We start from the raw sequence: 19,769 nt of genomic DNA on the forward strand, positions 1-19,769 counted from the left end.
AAGCAAATACAAAATGGAAAATCATGTAAAAAAAATCCAGCGAGATCAGGGATTTGTCCTTTGCATTTCTGGGAGCTCGCGAGACCCCTGACTTGCAATTTGCTTTTCCTTCAAAGAAGTCTCCCTTGATCCACCCAGGAGCATGCTGTCCCTGAAATCATCACCCCCAGACATCACCACAGCCTGTCAAGGTGATTTTTTGTGAGCAAATGCACTTTCTCTCCAAGCTTGGAGCATTTCCCATTGCTGCCCCTTTGCTCAGCTTTATGGGCAGTGGGTCCCTCACCTCCAGGAAGGTGCAAACTTTGTCCAGAGAAGAGCAGCAGCACCAAGCTGATGTGTGCTCTGGTTAAGAGAAAGAAATCAAAGGGCCCTGGGGTAGTAGGTTGGACTGGAAAGTCTCTCATACAGGTGTCCCCCAGGTAAAATGGAAGTTCCAAGAGATTAAAGCAACTCTGGAGCCTGACCCTGTGGGTTTTCCTTCCCTCCACCACACAGTGATAAAAGCTTCTTCACAAGCTAGAGAAACACTCACAGCTTTTCTTTGAGGTTGTGAGGATCTTCATTGTGGTTTCATAGAGGCCCTGTTTTAAGAGGATGAGATGTCTTTACATATCAATACAATCTGTTTCTTAATCCTTCTTTGATTTCTCTTCCTCGAAGACATTTGTCTATTAGGGCCTGGATTTCACCACGTATGATGAGGTTCATGATAAGGTTCACCACAGGATGAGGTTCAACAAGGCCAAGTGCCTGGTCCTGCACTTTGGCCACAACAACCCCATGGGGAGCTCCAGGATGGGCACAGAGTGGCAGAGAGGGACCTGGGAGTCTGGATTGCCAGGAAGCTGAACAGGAGCCAGCAGTGTGCCCAGGTGGCCAAGAAGGCCAATGGCATCCTGGGCTGGCTCAGGAACAGCGTGGCCAGCAGGTCCAGGGAAGGGATTCTGCCCCTGTGCTCAGCTCTGGGGAGGCCACAGCTTGAGTCCTGTGTCCAGGTCTGGCCTCCTCAGCTCAGGAAGGAGATTGAGGTGCTGGAGCAGGTCCAAAGGAGGCAACTGGGCTGGGGAAGGGATCCAGCACAGATCCTATGAGGAGAGGCTGAGGGAGCTGGGGGTGTTGAGGCTGGAGAAGAGGAGGCTCAGGGGAGACCTCATCACTCTCTCCAACTCCCTGAAAGGAGGTTGGAGCCAGGGGGGGGTTGGGCTCTTTTCCCAGGAAACCCTCAGCAAGACAAGAGGGCACAAGAGGTCTCAAGTTGTGCCAGGGGAGGTTTAGGTTGGACATGAGAAAGAATTTCTTTATGGAGAGGGTGATCAGCCATTGGAATGGGCTGCCCAGGGAAGGGGTGGATTCTCCATCCCTGGAGATATTTCAAAAGAGCCTGGATGTGGCACTCAGTGCCATGGGCTGGGAACCACGGGGGGAGTGGATCAAGGGTTGGACTTGATGATCTCTGAGGTCCCTTCCAACCCAGCCAATTCTATGATTCTATGATTCTATGTCAGCTCCCAAATTCAGATGAGACTTAACTGGTTTGGAGCTGCTCTGAAAGATGCTGCCAAGGTGGTCACAGACGTGGGGCACAGGTATCAGGAAAACAAGTTGAGGGATCCAGGTTTGTTGAGTCTGGCAAAGGGGAGCCCAATAGCTGCCTCAGGACCTTGTCTTGTCAATCTAGCAGGAATTTTGAGGGAGTTGTGTAATCCTCTAGGAAGACCTGCTGGAAAAGCACTGGAAATGCCTTTCCTGTGTGGTAGGATGTTCTGAGAGCACAACAGAAAAAAAATCCTCTAGAAAGGAGTAGGAGGAAGGATGCAATTAGTGCAATTCAGTCTTAATGTTCTCAGATGCAGTCATTTGAGGTGGTTGGAGAGGCCAGCAAAAGGTGAGGACCAGAGATGCTTTTTTCTTCTTTTCTGGATTGTCTGAGTTTAGGGCAGTCCTCTGCATGCTATGCAAGCCCCAAACTGCTGTTAGCACTGGAAAATCAGCTGGCATGAAGATGAGCTTGTGCTAAACTAGCTGTGGGCTAGATGTAGATTTGGGGTGCTTGAGAAGTGAAGTCAAAAGCTGTTTGTGCAAGTGACTCAGTCTGAGTCAGACCTCCTGCTAAACCAAGAGCCAGCTCATGGAGGTAATGAAAAAGTCAAGAGTCAGCTTATGGCCACTCTTGGGTGGCTCTTGTCCTCATGACACAGCCTGGCCCTGTAACACTCCTCTTTCAGCACAAACAGATGATCTTAGAGGCTGGGCACAACCCAAGAGGACCAGTGCTGCTGCTTTTGTGGCTGAGGTTTGTGCTGGAGAAACGTGACCACCACCAATCAGGATTTGTGGCAAAATCCTGAGCTTCAGCTCTGGGTGCAGAATTCAATGCTCCGTCCCATTTACAGTGAAATATTTTCGCTCACCACATGGAAAGAACAAATCCACTTTAAAAACATACCCGTGTCCATAATAAGCAAGTGGGGAAATTAAAAATGAGCATTTCCAGGAGTATGTCAGCAAGATATAGTGAGTCATGAACTGGGATAAGCTCAGCTCAGCATTTCCTTTGTGTTGTGGTTTTTTTTGTTTTGTTTCTGTATGGACATGGTTCTGAATGACTTGAAAGCAGTCACCTCTCTACGTAGGTGAGAGGGGCTGATGGTTCTGCAGGTCTAACCTGAGCAGGGTGAGAAAATGAGTCCTAACAACTGGTAAATTCTTCAGTGATGAACAAAGATTTTCCTCTAACAGAGGCAGACATGCACCCAGCAGGGAAATGCAGGAACCTGTAGACAGTCAGATCTCACTACAGTTGGCTCTTTGATGCCTTTGCCAAGATGAACACAAAATTCACAGCAAGGACCAACTGCCAGGACCCATCTCCCAGCTGGGGTTATTTGCTGGGGCAATTTTTAAAATGTTTTTGATTTGCTGATGTCGTTAGAAGAGCTTTGGGGGGCAGCAACCTGGTATGGAGGCAAGCTGCAGGAGCAGTGAGACTGTAAGGGTCTCACCAGGGGATGTTTCACTCTTGAAAAGCAGAAATGTGTTGTCATCAGGGAGGAAAACAGCCCAGGAAAAATGTTTTTCAGAAGATGCAGCTGAAAACCAGACTGGCTGATAAGAGGCAGATCCCATTAGTAATAAATTTTGGGGGGATTTTTTTTTCTGCATGTTTAATCTTTGGGTTTGGACCACACCTCGTTACCCTCATCAGGTCTTTGGTTTGCCTTGAGAGAACAAAGTCAGATTCACCAGTTCTGGGACTTTTGCACCTGGGCAAAGCAAGAGCAAGTGCCACCAAGTGCCACCAAGTGCCACCAAGTGCCACCAGAGACATTTGGGAGTGAGGAACCCTAAATCAGAAGTACATCTGTGCAGGTACTGAAGGAAAAATGCTGGGTTTGCTCAAATTGTCACATGTCAGCCCTTGGGGGTAGCATAAAACTTAGGATGGAGGCAACTCTGAGCAGCCTGATGTAGCACTGATGTTAGAACTGTTGCAAGCAGAAGTTTGGGGTGCCCATCATGATCATTTTATTCTTGCCTGGGCTTCACAAGATGCAAAGTGTAGCTTCAGTAGGAAGCAAATCTGTGTCTCTCATGCTCAATATGTGGACACTGACCGCCTAGGAGCAAGGAATGAGGAGACTGACCAGGAATTTGACACCTACAGCTCTTTTTTTTTTTTTTTTTTTTTTTCTTCACCCTTAAACTACTGTGTCTGCAAAAAAATAGAAGTCTCTGTTTAAAAAAGCACCTTCCTTTGTTCATAAAAGATGCTACAGAACCCAGAGGAGGAGAGGGGGAGGGCTTAGTCAGGATGGCAGCCAAGCCCAACCTCAAATGTCAAACCTTTATCAAACCATGAGCATTCTGAAAAAGTTATTCAAAATAAGACCAAAATTCAGGTCAGTCCAAGCAAGGCTGGAAAAATAACAGGGTAGAAAATACCAGATTTAGAGCTTGGTTTCTACATCCTGGTTCTTGTTCTGAAGTCTGCCACAGACCTAAATCATAGAAATCAGCACAAAATGCATCGGATGATACTTTTTTTTTTCTTTTTTTCAGTGGTAAGAATAGTTTCTGATAAATGCAGAGCTGTTACCATCAGCCCCAACCCAGTACCCCAGGAGATGTGCTGCAGGAAACACAATACTGTGACTTTTTGATGTGACTTGTTCTTTTTGTCCCCCTCTCACACTTGCTCCTTGATACCTCCTGTGCCCACTGAAGGGTTCTTTACTTGAACAGCCCGTTGGGTTTAGTGGCACAAACTTGTCATTATTTAATTTAAACCTTTCAAAACACAATTCTTCTGCAGGATTAAAAAAGGTCACACCCCTCTTTATTGTAACCTTGGGCAACTGCTCAGCCAGATGATTCCATTACAGAGCTGATCTCTCCTAAAGATCACAGGTGCCCTCTGGCTATTTGGGTATTATTTGTCAGTGCTTATACCATGAAGTCTTCTGTTCATCCAAGATTCTTTCTCCACACGTCAGGCTGCACATTGAACTTGAAATTAGAAAACAGAGGAACAGACTTAAAGGGACTATTTCCTCTCAAACTCCTCCTTCAAGTTCCAAATTATTTTCATTTAGCTTGCTCATTCAGGCAGACTTTAAAAGTCTACATGTTTATTCTCAGACACCCAAACAAACTGGCCTGCAGGAACAATCTGTCCCCAAAGTAAATAACATTTACTAATGGCAGGTAAAACCCCATAGTTTTATTGGTTTCTCCACCAATATTGGTTTCTCCACTCCAGTCATGGAGTGGCTTTCTAGCACAAGGTGATTTTCAGTGCAAACATTGCAGTTAATATTTTTAGATGTCATTATTACCATTAATTATGATACGAATAGATAACAGTGCTGATAAAGTGTATGGTGGGGGGAAAGAGCCACTATGGAAATTTCCTTTTTCTGCCATCTCCTCAGTGATGTTCAAGGGCAAAACACACAGAGACATAAGGTATTAAAACTCTGGACTTTTCTGTTTCCTGAATGTATTGTTAGAAAAAACTTACCCTGAAAGTCCCATCTTTCTAGCCCAAAACCCACCAGGCTGCCAGCAATCTGCATCAACAACCAAACTTGAGGCCAGCAGGTTTTACTTTCCAAAATGGGTCAGGGAAATCCCACGCACAGCGCAGGGTGGGCAGAGAATGGATTGAGAATGGCCCTGAGGAGAACTGTGGGGTGTGGGGAGATGAAAAGCTCAAGATGAGCCCAGAAAGACAACCATGTCCTGGGCTGCATGACAGGAAGTGTGGCCAGCAGGTCAAGGGAGGGGATTCTCCTCTACTCTACTCTACTCTACTCTACTCTACTCTACTCTACTCTACTCTACTCTACTCTACTCTACTCTACTCTACTCTACTTTTCTACTCTACTCCACTCCACTCCACTCTACTCTACTCTTCTACTCTACTCTACTCTACTCCACTCTACTCTACTCTACTCTACTCTACTCTTCTACTCTACTCTACTCTACTCTACTCTACTCTACTCTTCTACTCTGCTCTACTCTACTCTACTCTACTCCACTCTACTCTATCTACTCTACTCCACTCTCCTCTACTCTACTCTACTCTACTCTACTCTACTCTACTCTACTCTTCTACTCTACTCCACTCTACTCTACTCTACTCTTCTACTCTACTCTACTCTACTCTACTCTACTCTACTCTACTCTACTCTACTCTTCTACTCTACTCTACTCCACTCCACTCCACTCTACTCTTCTACTCTACTACTCTACTCTTCTACTCTACTCTTCTATTCTATTCTACTCTACTCTACTCTACTCTACTCTACTCTACTCTACTCTACTCTACTCTACTCTTCTACTCTACTCCACTCCACTCTACTCTACTCTTCTACTCTTCTCTACTCTACTCTACTCTACTCCACTCCACTCCACTCCACTCCACTCCACTCTACTCTTCTACTCTACTCTACTCTACTCTACTCTACTCTACTCTACTCTACTCTTCTACTCTACTCTTCTATTCTATTCTACTCTGCTCTACTCTACTCTACTCTACTCTACTCTACTCTACTCTACTCTACTCTACTCTACTCTACTCTACTCTACCAGACCCCATCTGCAGTGCCGTGTCAACATAAGATCATGGAGCTGCTGATTCAGCTTATTCAGGGTGCTGACCCTGACTTCTTGGGTTTGGGTGGAAGAAAGGGACCACCTTTTTTTTTTTTTTTTTAATTCCTGAAATCATAAAGAGTAAGGAGGGCTTACTTCTTCTTTTTTTTTCCAGGGAGCACCTCTGCCTATCCACGCCTTTCTGAGGAAAGGAAGCTCCTCTGTGCACTCACACAGGGAGGAGAAGGATGAGACACAGCCTCAGAATCATTCAAGTTTAGCCTGGAGAAAAGGAAGCTGAGGGGAGACCTTCTCACACTTTAGAGCTCCCTGGAAGCAAGGTGGGGATGGTGGGGGTCTCAGTCTCTTTGTCCACGTAACAAGAGACAGAAGGAGAGGGAAGAGTTTCAAATTGTGCCAGGGGAGGTTTAGATTGGATATTAGGGAACAGTTTCTTCATTGAGGGGGTTGTCACCACTGGAATGGGCTGCTCAGGGAATTTGTGGAGTCTGGGGATACTTGGAAGACGTGTAGATGTGGTGCTGAGGGACAAGTTTTTAGTGGTGGCCATGGCAGTGAAGGGTTAATGGTTGGGTTTGATGACCTTAGAGATCTTCTCCAACCAAAGTGCTTCTCTGATTCCATTCCATGATCTTCTGCAGAGGTGGCTAGAGATTGTCCCCAGAGCACCAGCAGCAGCCTCAAGTGCCATTTCACAGTGGGAATCCACACAAACAGGACCTGTGCAGAAAGGAGAAGAAAGGGTTTGTAATGCAACACCCTAAATCTCCCATCCCCAACTTATTCCCAGAGCAGTCTCCAAACCTGTGAAGCTCCAGTTATTGCAGCACCACAACAGAGACAGGGGTGACTGACATGACAAGATACTGCAACCTACCCCCCCAGTGGTAGGTTCAGAAGCCTTTTGCCCCGTGAAAGAAGGATTTCTTTCTGTACAAAACACAAAAGACATGACCAGTGTCCTATGTGCATGCAGTTGCTTGCTCAAGGTTGTGACAAAGGTTGGAGTGAGACCAGAGGAGGCCAAAAAGATGATCAGAGGGTTGGAGCATGTCTGCTATGGAGACTAAATGAGAGACTTGGTGATGTTCAGCATGGAGAAGGCACCAGGGAGACCTTAGAACTCCTGCCAGTACCTGAAGGGGCTACAGGGAAGCTGGAGAGGGACTTCTAGCAAGGGCATGGAGTGAGAGGATGAGGGGAAACAGTTTTAAGCTGAAAGAGGGGAGATTTAGGTTGGACATTAGGAAGAAATTCTTTGCTGTGAGACACTGGCTCAGTTTTGCCCAAAGAAACTGTGGCTGCCCCATCCCTGGATGTATTCCAAGGCCAGGTTGGATGGGGCTTGGAGCAAGTGAGAGTCCTGGGTCTAGTGAGAGGTGTCTCTGCCTGTGCAGGTGGTTGGAGGTGAACTATCTTCAAAGATCCAACCCAAACCATTCTATGATTCTATGATTGGGGAGCAGCTTTCTGCAGCAGTGACAGCAAACACATGAGAAGTCAACATCCACAGCAACTTTTATCAGCTAGGTCCAATAAGAAACCCCAAAAAGGTATCTCTAAACACATCTCTGGCTAGAAATATGCTTTGATTCTTTTAAAGAGGATTTGGCAGAGAAGAAAGGCTGGTTGGATGCCTTGAGCTTCTCCCCTGCAGGTTGTGGCTGTCTCATTACTGCATCCCTCTGGTCCTCAAGGTGATCTCTGGAGGTACCAAGGGATGCTGGGGCCAGGGCAGGGACTGGGTTTAGTTGTCCATGATCATCCATGGGAATGGGTGTCCATAGGCTTCTGCAAGGCTGTAAATTATGTATTTAAATCCAGAGGAGCACAGTGCATGGAACAGCATTACCTGCAGCTCTCTACCTGAAAAAACACCAAATCATTTAGGTTAGAAAAGACCTTTAAGATAATCAAGGCCAAATGTAAATGACCTGTTGGAATAATTTCCCCCCATGGCAAAATGATGTCTGAGCAGATCTGGTGTCCAAGTGGAGCTATCAAGCACTAGGTCTGTCAGCACTGTCCTGGCCAAGTTTTCACACCATCTCACCCTTGTAAGGTTCTCTTGCTCAGCCCTGGATAACAGGAGTAAAAGGCAGGGACAAGACCCAGGCATCCTGACAAAGACCAGAGGATGGGAGAAAAAAAACCAACCCACAATATTCCTGTATGCATTAAAAATAGAGTGGGTTTTATTTTTCATTCTCTTCTCTTCTCTTCTCTTCTCTTCTCTTCTCTTCTCTTCTCTTCTCTTCTCTTCTCTTCTCTTCTCTTCTCTTCTCTTCCCTTCTCTCCTCTTCTCTTCCCTTCTCTTCTCTTCCCTTCTCTTCCCTTCTCTTCTCTCTTTTCTCTTTTCTCTTTTGCCTTTGTCTTTTGCCTTTGCATTTTGCCTTTGCCTTCCCTTTCCCTTCCCTTTTTTCTTTTTTTTTCTTTTCTCTTTTCTCTTTTTCTTTTTTCTTTTCTTTTTTCTTTTTCTTTTTTTTTCTTTTTTCTTTTCTTTTCTTTCCTTTCTTTTCTCTTTCCTTTTCCTTTTTTTTCCTTTTCCTTTTCCTTTTCCTTTTCCTTTTCCTTTTCCTTTTCCTTTTCCTTTTCCTTTTTCTTCCTTTTTCTTCCCTTCCCTTCCCTTCCCTTCCCTTCCCTTCCCTTCCCTTCCCTTCCCTTCCCTTCCCTTCCCTTCCCTTCCCTTCCCTTCTTTTTTCTCTTTTTATAGCATCAATCACAGAATGGTTTGGGTTGGAAGGAATAACCTCCCACCAGCCCAGGTTGCTCCAAGCCCCATCCAACCTGGCCTTGAACACTTCCAGGGATGGGGCAGCCACAGTTTCTTTGGGCAAGCTGGGCCAGTGTCTCACCACCCTCACAGCAAAGAATTTCTTCCTCGTGTCCATCCCTTCCACCTGTCTGTAAACCAAACCTCATTTGCATTTTATTCCTTGGATTAAAGCACACTTGTGCTTCAGTTCAGAACTGTTTGTGCTGCAAACTGAGGTCCCAGCAAAGAAAAAAAGAAACAGTGGAGCAGACCATGTGAATGCAGGACACGTAGTTTTGGTGCTAAGAGATGCCCAGAAAACTGGATATTGGGAAAAAAAACCAACCCACCTTTTCTCATGAATAAATGCCTTAAAGTTTGGGCTCAGTTGGGGATTAAAATCCACCGTGTTGTTTATATGTAGCTGTTCCCATGTAAGCTGAGTGGCTGAATTCCCACTGAGGCCAGCAAACCACCTGGTCACTGGATAAGATTCTGCTGGCAAAACCCAAAGGCACAGCTGACCACGAGGAGGTGTTGGTGGAACCTGAGTGGCCTCCAGGCACCTGAGAAGTTCACACAAACCCAGCAGATACAAGAGTTTGTATGCAAGCTCATGTCCTTCTCTATGGCAGAAAGAGGCCAAGAGCATCTCAAAACGGGACAAAACACCTGAATGTGGGTAAACCCCATCCATGTGGCCTTTCCTGAATTCAGTGAAGCATGGAGCTGCCTTTTAACTTTGTTCCTGACACTACCTGCCGCCAACCCTTCCCATATCAGGGGGGACCTGGAAGGCTCTTTTGTTGGAGTAGAAAGCAAGGGTGTTCTCTGACTGACATTTCTGCTCTTGAAATCTTCTCTGGTAGCAACCAGAAGAGCAAGAATCGTTCCACCAGCAGTCCTGCCTGCTGTCCCAGGCTCCATGTGGACCAAGACACCTCAAGGGTTTGGTTTGGATGCTGACTTGGGTCTTTAGCCAGGATGAAGCAGCTCTTGTGATGTGTCCCTCTGAACAGGAGTTTGTCAGCACAGTACAGGATCACAGAACCAGGTTTTGACCTGCTTGCTCTCACATAGCAAAAGGGTTCAGATGCTTCTTTCTGAAAAAAAAAAAATAACAGCTGCACTTGTTTTTGCTGCAGGAAGTTCCCAGTAATGAGGAGAAAAGGAAGTTCCTTTTAAAAACAAAGCAGTCATTAGCACTTTTTCTTTGATTTGCAGTCATTATTGGAACCATCACACTTGCTTCATTTTTTGTGCCTGCTCCAGTGGGCAGTGGTACCTTCCTGAGTTCCAGGAACTTCCATTTTTCAGTAGCAAAATACCACATTATTTTTTTCATTGAATCACAGAATGGCTTAGGTTGGCAGGGACCTTGGAGATCATCTCCTCCAAGCTCCCTGTCATGGGCAGGGACACCTCTCATCCAGCCCAGGTTGCTCCAAGCCTCATCCAACCTGGCCTTGAACACCTCCAGGGAGGGAGCAGCCACAACTTCTCTGGGCAATCTGTTCCAGAGTCTCAGCACCCTCCTCCTGAAGAACTTCTTCCTAAGCTCCAGGCTGAACCTCTTCTCCTGCACTTTCAAACCGTTCCTCCTTGTCCTCTAGCAGGACACTCTTAGGGAAAGTTCCTCTCCAGCCCTCCTGTAGGTTCCCTTCAGGTATTGGACTTGCAGTAATTTTTTTTGAGTGTTCTCTGTCCTTCTGGGCAATTAATTTTGCCTGGATGTCCTTTCCTTTCTCACCCAATCTGCTACTGCTGGCAATCATTTTTAACCATTGACCCAAAGAGATCTGGCAACAGCTAATACTTTATCTCCTGTTTCCAAAATAGTTTTTAATAGAATCAGAGTGGTTTGGGTTGGAAGGGACCTTAAAGCTCATCCAGTTCCAACCCCCCTGCATGGGCAGGGACACCTCCCACCAGCCCAGGTTGCTCCAAGCCCCATCCAACCTGGGCTGAGACACTTCCAGGGATGGGGCAGCCAAAGCTTCCCTGAGTAACCTGGGCCAGGGTCTTACCACTCTCACAGGAAATAATTTCTTCTCAGTATCTTATCTAAATCTTTCAACTTTAAGATGTTACCTCTCCTCCTCTCACTACATGCCCTTCTAAAAAAGCAAAGAAACCTATTTCCTCATGGTAATGATGTTTTACATAGTGTGAACCTGCTATCATCCCCCCTTTTGCTGGTGATGCTCCTTCTGCTCCATGTTTGCATCTTAGCTGCTCATCCAACTCTCTCTACTTCACCCACACGTTTGAAAGTGCCACCAGGAAGGACCAGTTTGGGTGTCCCTGGTGCAAATTCTTCAATTTGGGCTAAAAGTCCCCACCTGTGGCATCACCATGTCCAGCCCTTGACCCCAGCACTGCATGGCTCTGCTTCTTTGCACCTAATAATGACCTGAGCAAACATAAGCAGTGTGGCTCTGATGCTAGTAAGCCAAGGATCTGGAGATATAAAACCCCAAACCACAATTATTTATTTCATACAATGACAGAATTAAGTTTTCTGTTGTTATAAGGTTTCTATTGAGTACTGAACCTGTCAGCAGGGCAGCAGTGCATGGGAATAAACTTTTTGGTGGCTCCCCATGGAGATGTCCTCAAGATGCATCCATGGCTACACAGCCCAGGGCAATGGCTGCTGTGGGATGCATTGGGAGCAGAGGAATTATCTCCCATTATCTGAGAAACATCACTTCTGATCAGCCAAGCTGATACTGACTGTCATCTCTTGCCTTCTGTGAGCATCTCTAGAAACCCAGAGGCACCACATCTCCACATCTGCCCTGTCTCCAGCAAGGAAATCACTGCACTTCCCATGACTGAGCTCCTCTGACATGGTCTAGCTAACAAAATGCCCTGAAATTTCTCCACGGGAGAGATGGGATTGAGGAAAACAGCAAATTCATCTCCACTCTGTCAGGTTGGCACCCAGGTATTGTCTCATGCTGGCCAAAGCAGCAAGCCCTGGCATTTCCCTGCTGCATGACCTGCTGTGGGAGAAGTGCCACGACTCAGGCTTGTACTGACATGGGCAGAGCTTCAGCAGGGAGATTTGGTATTGAACTAAACCCTTGGCAGATGCTGGGGAAGAGGCTGGTTTTTGGGTTTTTTCGGTTTTTTTTTGGTCCAAGTCGAGTCAGAAGCAGGAAACAGCAGAACAAATTTGCAGGATGTCTTTGTTTCCAATCATGCTGAGAAATTACCCTGAGAGGCAGCTGATGAACACTTGTGGGGAGCCTTTCCCAGATTTGGGATGTGGACAAACCAGCCCCATGGGAGAGTTCAGGGTGCACGTGGAGAGAAGCCCAGTACACAGGGATAGGAGGGGGAGTCCTTCATATCCCCAGGGCCAAAGGGGGAAATTATTTTTATGGTTGCTCATCTTCATATAAAAAAAAAATTCAAGTTAAGCTGGTCTGGAATGCAGCTTCCTCTGTGGGTGGTGTGGTTTCCATCAGCATGTCCTGTGTGTTCCCCCAGGGTGCAGTGATCAGCAGCATCACCACCACCAAGCACAGACACCTCAGTGTCCCTCTGAGGGCAATCTGGGACCCCTGTCCTCTTCCTGACACCTCCTGCTCCAGGCAGGGTGGTGGCAGAGGGATGCTCTGATGAGCACACTGTCCCCAAGGCTGTTACACATGTCCTCTGTAGTGCCAATATTGCTCAGAGTCCCCAAACAACCCTGCTGGCCATGAACCTGGGGTGCCCTTGAGCCCTACTTCAGCTCCCAGTGCCAAGGTCAGCTCACCACCAGTAAGAGGCACTGCAGAGATGGGACAGGGGACCCCAGACATGCCCCTGGAAAGGAGTAACTGGTTGATGTGTTCCAGCATCACTTCATCTGCCACCCTGTGCTGGAACCCTGCCCAGCCCAAGGTGAGGAAGGTGTTCTCTTTCTCCAGCACTCAAAGATGCTCTGGACGAGTGGTTTCGCCCACTGACCCCAAGCTACCGGTCCAGAGCAGCTCTGGGGATGGCAGCAGCGCCAGAGCAGCTCCATGCACATGGTTCTGCCTCCCTCTAGTGCCCATCAGCAGAAGCGAAGGCTGCGGGACCGCTCCTCCACCTGCAGGGACAACTGCTCTTCCCTTGGGCTTCTGGAGATGTGGATCTTAGAATCACAGAATCCTAGAACTGGCTGGGTTGGAAGAGACCTCAGAGATCATCAAGTCCAACCCTTGATCCACTCCCGCTGCAGTTCCCAGCCCATGGCACTGAGTGCCACATCCAGGCTCTTTTGAAATATCTCCAGGGACGGAGAAATGTTTTTCCATCTTTTCCTCACTCTTTTGAAATCCTTCCCATTTGCCAGCCCCCTTTTTGCAATGTAGACCCCAAATCAAGGCACACCATCCCCATAGCTCTCCCCTTACCCTCTCCCCACTCCAGCTGGCACTCACTGAGCCTTTTCTTCGTGTGGTGATTGGGTCTTCCAGTTTGATTACTGACTCAAACTTGTACACGTTTTGGGAATTTCCCACTTCCCAAACCTGGGTGCTTCAACCTCAGAGTTAGTCCCTGACGATGCCACAACATTTTGCAACCCTGAAAAGCTCAGCTTTACATAGCTGGAGGTACCAGGTAAATCATCTCACCCACACTAATGACTTTTTTTCCCCCACCCCAACCCTCCAGCAGGCTCTGCTGCTATCCCAGTTCCTTCTGGAGCTGTCTGAAGTACCTGGGAGCACTCTCTTGTAGCTCTATGTCCTTTCTGTACTGTGGCACCCAAATCTGCACACAATACTCAAGAGAATGTTTAGTTTGGAGAAGGATGAGAGGAGACCTCAGCACTCTCTACAACTCCCTGAAAGGAGGTTGCAGGGAGGTGGGTTCAGACCAGGTATTAAGGAGAATTTATTTCCTGAGGGAGCAGACAGGCACTGGAATGGGCTGCCCAGGGAGGTGGTGGAGTCACCATCCCTGGAAGTATTTAAAAACCATGGAGACGAGGCACTTCAGGACATGCTCCAGTGGGCACTGTGATACAGATATTGATAAATATATTTATTTATTATTATTTTTAGGCAGAGAAGTTGATGGTTGGATGACCTTGAGGTCCTTTCCAACTGGGACAATTCTGTATGTGTGTAACTAATTTCCACATCAAGGGTGGTTGCTCTTTTGGCTTCTCTAGGTATGGTCTCTCCAATGATGGTCAAAACCAGTCATGTCTTAATAACAAGCAGCTCCCCTCTGTGCTTTTTGCATGACACAATTCCTGTCATGTCTCTGTAGATTTTTACACCCCAAAGCTTCTGTACATGAAGCATTTTCCTAAAAAAAAAAAATCTTTCCACATTAATTCTAGGCTCCACCCAGCACATTATGTATTCACAGCTGTAACATCTAAACAGCTCCTCAAGGAGCTTTGAATATACTTTCTATTAAATCTCAGCCATCCTCCAAGGTTAATCCATGTTCCAAAACCATGATCCCAATGTCTATTTGCTCTGGGATGGTCCAAGCATGCCTCATCCCATCCCCCTAAAATGTTTTCTGGACCTTGGGGGGCTTTGCATCCAGGTGCCTGGGACCCACCACCTATTAAATCCAACATCATCTGCTCTGCCCAGAGTAGCTCAACATTTCCAGCCTGCTTTTCCTTGCCTGAAACTCCTTGATTTTCCATCCCTCAGGGACAGGCACCCAGATCTGGAGGGAGCATCTCCAGATGCTCCATGTCCCCAGGACAGCCCTGCAGCACCTTTGCTTTGGTGGACACATTCATGAATCTCCTGGTGCCTCTTGTAGCTGAGCCCCAGCACCATGGGTTGCTGACCACTGATGTATCTCCTTGCTCAGGTTGACTCCCTGCCCTTTGGTCAGCCATTCCTGCACGTTTATTCAGCAGGAGACAACTCCTCTTTGCCACATAATTGATTCTTTCTGTCTTTGCTTAATTTTCTGCTTCATCACCACCTTGTTTCGGGAAAGGAGGCTGTTCAGGGAGGTGATTCATTGCTCTGTGGATTTTTCTGGGTATTCAGTTCATCAGCTGCCCTCTCCTCTCCCCTTTGTTGCTACTTCCCCTAATTTACCCATTCCTCAGAACAAATTGATTCACCAGTGAGGTTTATTTTCAGCTTCCAGCTGTCGGGCTCCTTGCAGCTGCCTCGAGCTGGCTGCTCCTCACTGCTCCTCTCTGCTCCCCTGGCTCCACATCTCTCCTCCTCATTTTCCTCCTCCTGCTACTCCTGCTCACAGTCCTTCTCTGCTTTCTCCAAGCAACATTTTTTTTTTTTTCTATCACCTGAGCAAGCTCCACTGATGATAAACACAAGCCAGAGGACAGCAGCAGTGCTGGGGAGGTTTTGCACAGCAAAAATCTGAAGAGGAGGGGGGATTAGTTACGTGAGAAGAGCTTCAGGGCCAGGTGCTGTTTTCCTCTGAGTGCCAGGTTTAAGAGATGCCACCAATTCTCTGACCCAAGCTGAGCACACAGAACACTGGATTCAGCCCAGCTGCAGTGTCCACCCATGGGCTCCCACTCTGTTACCATCCCTTTACATTTTTATTCTCTCCCTTGCCTCCTCTGGGTTCAGAAGGGACAGAACTCAGCAGCACTGATTTAACAGACCTGTCACTGTGTGCACAAGTTTTGGGTGCCAGGGATTGGGCTCAAGTCCCTGCTAGATCCAAAGAACCTGCTAAGAGCTGCTGAAACCAGTGCAGCCATGGAGATGTTCAGGCACTCAGACACCAACTGCAGGGCCTAAAGCCACAATCTGGCTCTGGAAATCCCCACTTCAGCTCCCATTTCATCCCAGAACTGTCTCAGGTCTGCAGGTGGCCTCAGCACAAGGCTGATGCTGCCCACATGGATGGCCATGTCCCAAGCAGTGCTGGGGAACTCCTGAAGCCTGATTCCAGCTCTAGCAAACTTTCCTGGATGTGCAAACTCATGCAGGGTCTCCACGCAGGGGTTTACTCACTGGGTACTCTCGGGGTCACCCACCCACTGGAGACAGTCCCAGGGCTGGGGTTCCTGAAGGGACTGGGACATGGGACTTGGTGATGGGTGATGACAGACACAGACCCTCCCTGCTTAGGCACCACACAAAGCTCAAGTTTACCTCTCTGAGGGATGTTTTTCCATCTTTTCCTCACTCTTTTGAAATCCTTCCCATTTGCCAGCCCCCTTTTTGCAATGTAGACCCCAAATCAAGGCACACCATCCCCATAGCTCTCCCCTTAACTCTCTCCCCACTCCAGCTGGCACTCACTTGGCCCTTACTTTGTGTGGTGATTGGGTCTTCCAGTTTGATGATTACTGACTCAAAACTCATACTTGTTTTGGGACCTTTCTACTTCCCCAACTCGGGTGCTCCAGCCTCAGAGTAAGTCCCACAACATCAATTTTGCAACCCTGAAAAGCTCAGCTTTACACAGCTGCAGGTACCAGGTGATTCATCTCACCCACACCAGTGACTTTTTTTCCCCCATCCCAACCACCCAACAGGCTCTGCTGCTATCCCAGTTCCTTCTGGAGCTGCCTGAAGTACCTGGGAGCACAGACCCAATCCCAGGGGTTCCTGCTCCCAGCAGACCCTTTTGCATCTTCTTTGCACTCACATTGTGCTGTTCTAGGTTTAACGTGGGGATGTTTACAGCCTTTTCATTTCGTTTAGGGCAAAGCCAAGCACCTTCTAGAAACCTGAGTGTGTTCTAGAACGTTCTCTCAAGATTTGGGATCTCCTAAAAATAAGCTTCACCACCTCAGCTTCCTGCAGTCCAGCAGCCTGTGCTGCAAGGCACCAACTGCATCACCTTCTGCTTCCTCCAGAACCTCCTGAACAAGCTCTGCTGGAAATCTGCACGGCTGCTTTTTCTCCACTAGGTTGCAGCATTAACTTTTATTTTTCTGTCCTTGCCAACCCAAGAAACGTGGTTTTTGTTTTTTTTTTATTCTTCATGAAATCATAGAACATCAGGTTGGAAGGGACCTCAAGAATCATTTGCTCCAACATTTCTAATATTATTGTTTATATGAGATCTCTCAGCACCCCGTGGAGCTGAGACTTAAAATTTTCCAAAATGGGGGAATCCACCACTTCCCCTGGGAGACCATTCCAATGTCTGTCTGTCCTCTGAGTGACAAATTTACCTCGTGTCCCCTCAATCTCACCAGGAGCACCTTGTGCCTATTACTCTCTGTCTTATCCATGGGTCTCCTTGTAAACAGGGAGTCTCCATCTTCTTTGTAGCCCCCCTTTAATTACTGGAACATTTTTAACAGGCAGCTCTGCTTTGTCACTCCTCCAACCCCCCCTGGCTCCTATACAGGTGGGGGTTATGGTGACTCAATGCTGGTGGTGGGGTTGTTGGAGAGACTTCCCTGGGGTGAGACAGAAGTGCCTCAGTTCCTATCTGCATCTGGGCTCCCTCTATTCAGATTAATTTTGAAATTAGAAGTGAAAAAAAATTAATAAGCCATAATTAAATGTTGCTAGTGTGCAGCACAGAGGAAGAAGCCAGACGAAGGAGCATCAATGAGCTGCTTGTTACCTCCTCTTCCAGACAGCTTCTCCCCTGGTGTCAATGGTGGTGACTGAAGTTGGTGCTGCTGAGTTACAGATTCATCCTCCTTTTTCATCCTAATGCTTCACACATCTTATTAAGGTTGCCAAACTTTGCCAATAAATAAATAATAAAAAACAAACATACAAAGAAAGAAAGAAAGGTCACAGTGATAGTGGGGATGTTATGCTCTGTGTGGTGTCCCCACTGGGACATCAGTGTGAAGTTACTTGTGGTCTGTCACTGCTTGGCCACAAATGCAACATTGGGTTGAGCCAGGGCTGGAGAGTGCCCTGACCAGATCAACCCTGCAAAACTGTGTGAATGAACTGGGATGTAAGATTGTTTCCTACCAAGAACAATGAGTGGTGTTTCCCACTTCTTCCTCTGGCCCAGCCCTGGTGCCACTTTGCCCCCTCTCCCAGGGCATAGAATCATAGAAGTGTTTTGGTTGGAAAAGACCAAGAAGATCACCAAGTCCAACTGCTAAGCCAGCACTGCCAAGTCCACCACTAAACCCACCTCCCTCAGCACCACATCTACACAGCTTTTAAATATCTCCAGGGATGGGGACTCAACCACTTCCCTGGGCAGGCTGTGCCAGGGCTTGACAACCCTTTTAGTAAATAAATTGTTTGCAACATCCAATCTAAACCTCCCCTGGCACAACTTGAGGCCATTTCTTCTTGTTCTATCACTTGTTACTTGAGAGAAGAAACCAACACTCACCTCACTGTAATCTTCTTTCAGGTAGTTGCAGAGAGTGACAAAGTCCCCCCTGAGGTTCCTTTTCTTGCTGCTCTGGATGCTCTCTCCTGGATGGGGCTGGGTCTATCAGGACTCCTGGGTTACAGCTGCCCACTCTGGGGGTTTCCATCTCTCCCTGGTTCAGCAGTCTGGGGGTGGTTGTCCTGTAGAGGAGTGGAAGCTGCTGTCTGGGCTCCTCCACGTGTGCAGAAACTCACCAGGATTGTGTCCCACAGGAGATGCTCGTGGTGGGGTGAATCATCCCCTGCAGATGTGCCCACAGATGCTCTGGCTGCTGGCCCAGTTTTTGGGGAGCAAAGTGGGGCTGGAGCTGCTGTGGTGGGTTATGGTGCTTGTGCCAACAATCAAGAGGTGCAAACAGTGAGGAGGAAGCCCTGAGCAGTTCCAGGTTGAGCTAAGAGCTGTCTACAAATATATGAAAGGTGAGCAGCAGACACAGCTGCATCCTTCGTGCTGTGTCAGGCTGCACCAAAAGGCAGCAGCTGCAAACTGGGACTCAGGTTAGATGGAGGAAAAGTTCCCACTGCAAGGTTGTGCTGTGCCAAGACAGAGAGCCCTCGAACTGGTGCACCCTCCATCCTTGGGATTTTAGGACATCACAGCTGACAGCCTGTCTGTAGTCCTGTCCTTAGTGGGAGGCTTGATTTGAGATGTCCCTCTGACCTGTGATTTCTGTGTGAGTTTGATTTAATGTGACTTGTTTTCCTGCTGCTGAGTGTCCTTGAGCTGCTTTCGTGTTGTCTCTGCAGACCTGAGTGTTTCTGCTTATGAAATGATGGTGTTTCCAACAGCAACGCAGAGCTCCAGAGGGGAAGGAAGCAGCAAGGAGCAGTGCAGGAATCCCCTGTGGCTGCAGGAAAAGCCAGGACAGATGTGTGCAATGTCCCCTTCAGAGCCATCACACCGTGGTGACTCAACATCCCTCCTGCCCCCAAATTCTTCTTGGCTCCCTCCTACTCCAAATTACACCCCAGGGACCTTCCAATGTCACAGCTCACTGGTGCCATTATCATCTCCTCTGCTCCTGTCCTACACTTGGGAAATATGCTCTGCATGTTCACAAGCTACTGCCTAACACAGCCTAACAAATCCTCCCTGGTGCCACCCTTGGGACCTTACCATCCCATTGCTTTCTTCTGCCAAAACCAAATGCAAGGTCTGGAGGGCTTTCCAGATGTGAGACTCTTCAGGCAGAAATAAAAGGGGGGATCTGCTGAATTCTCCTGCTCAGAGGGAGCCCAGGACGTGTTGTGTCCTTCTGTGGTTGGGTACAGCCAGGCCTGGGGAAGCTGAGAGCACAGAGTGTTCAGCACTGCTGGGCCACCAAGACTCCAGGGGCTTGTAACATCTCATGAAGAACACTGTACCTTCACCCTCAAGCTTTTCCTGGCATTTAATCCAATCCCACAAGTACAAGCTATTCCCAACATAATAAATTGATGCTCGGCACAGCTCTGGCACCACTGCTCATCCCTGCTTCCCTCTTCCTTCATTCAGAGAGACTTAGACAGGCTGGAGAGTTGGGCAGGGAGAAACATGATGAAATTCAACAAGGGGAAGTGTAGAGTTTTGCATTTGGGGAAGA

The 19,769-nt window shown here is 47.6% G+C and overlaps 1 long non-coding RNA gene across 3 annotated transcripts; it reads right to left on the reverse strand.

Moving 5' to 3' along the window:
• Positions 1–5,766: 5,766 nt before the first annotated feature.
• On the reverse strand, positions 5,767–19,669 carry LOC139791671 (uncharacterized). Of its 3 annotated transcripts, XR_011723985.1 has the most exons (3): positions 18,146–19,669; positions 9,843–9,978; positions 5,767–7,986 (listed from the first exon to the last, which is right to left on the reverse strand). It is a non-coding gene; the product is annotated as an uncharacterized lncRNA (long non-coding RNA). The 3 variants fall into 3 exon arrangements; XR_011723983.1 differs by lacking the exon at positions 5,767–7,986 and having other exon boundaries at positions 8,797–9,978; XR_011723984.1 differs by lacking the exon at positions 5,767–7,986 and having other exon boundaries at positions 8,797–9,978; positions 17,405–19,669.
• Positions 19,670–19,769: the final 100 nt, after the last annotated feature.

Source organism: Heliangelus exortis, chromosome 1 (genome assembly GCF_036169615.1).
Source record: "Heliangelus exortis chromosome 1, bHelExo1.hap1, whole genome shotgun sequence".
Taxonomy (NCBI): domain Eukaryota; kingdom Metazoa; phylum Chordata; class Aves; order Apodiformes; family Trochilidae; genus Heliangelus; species Heliangelus exortis.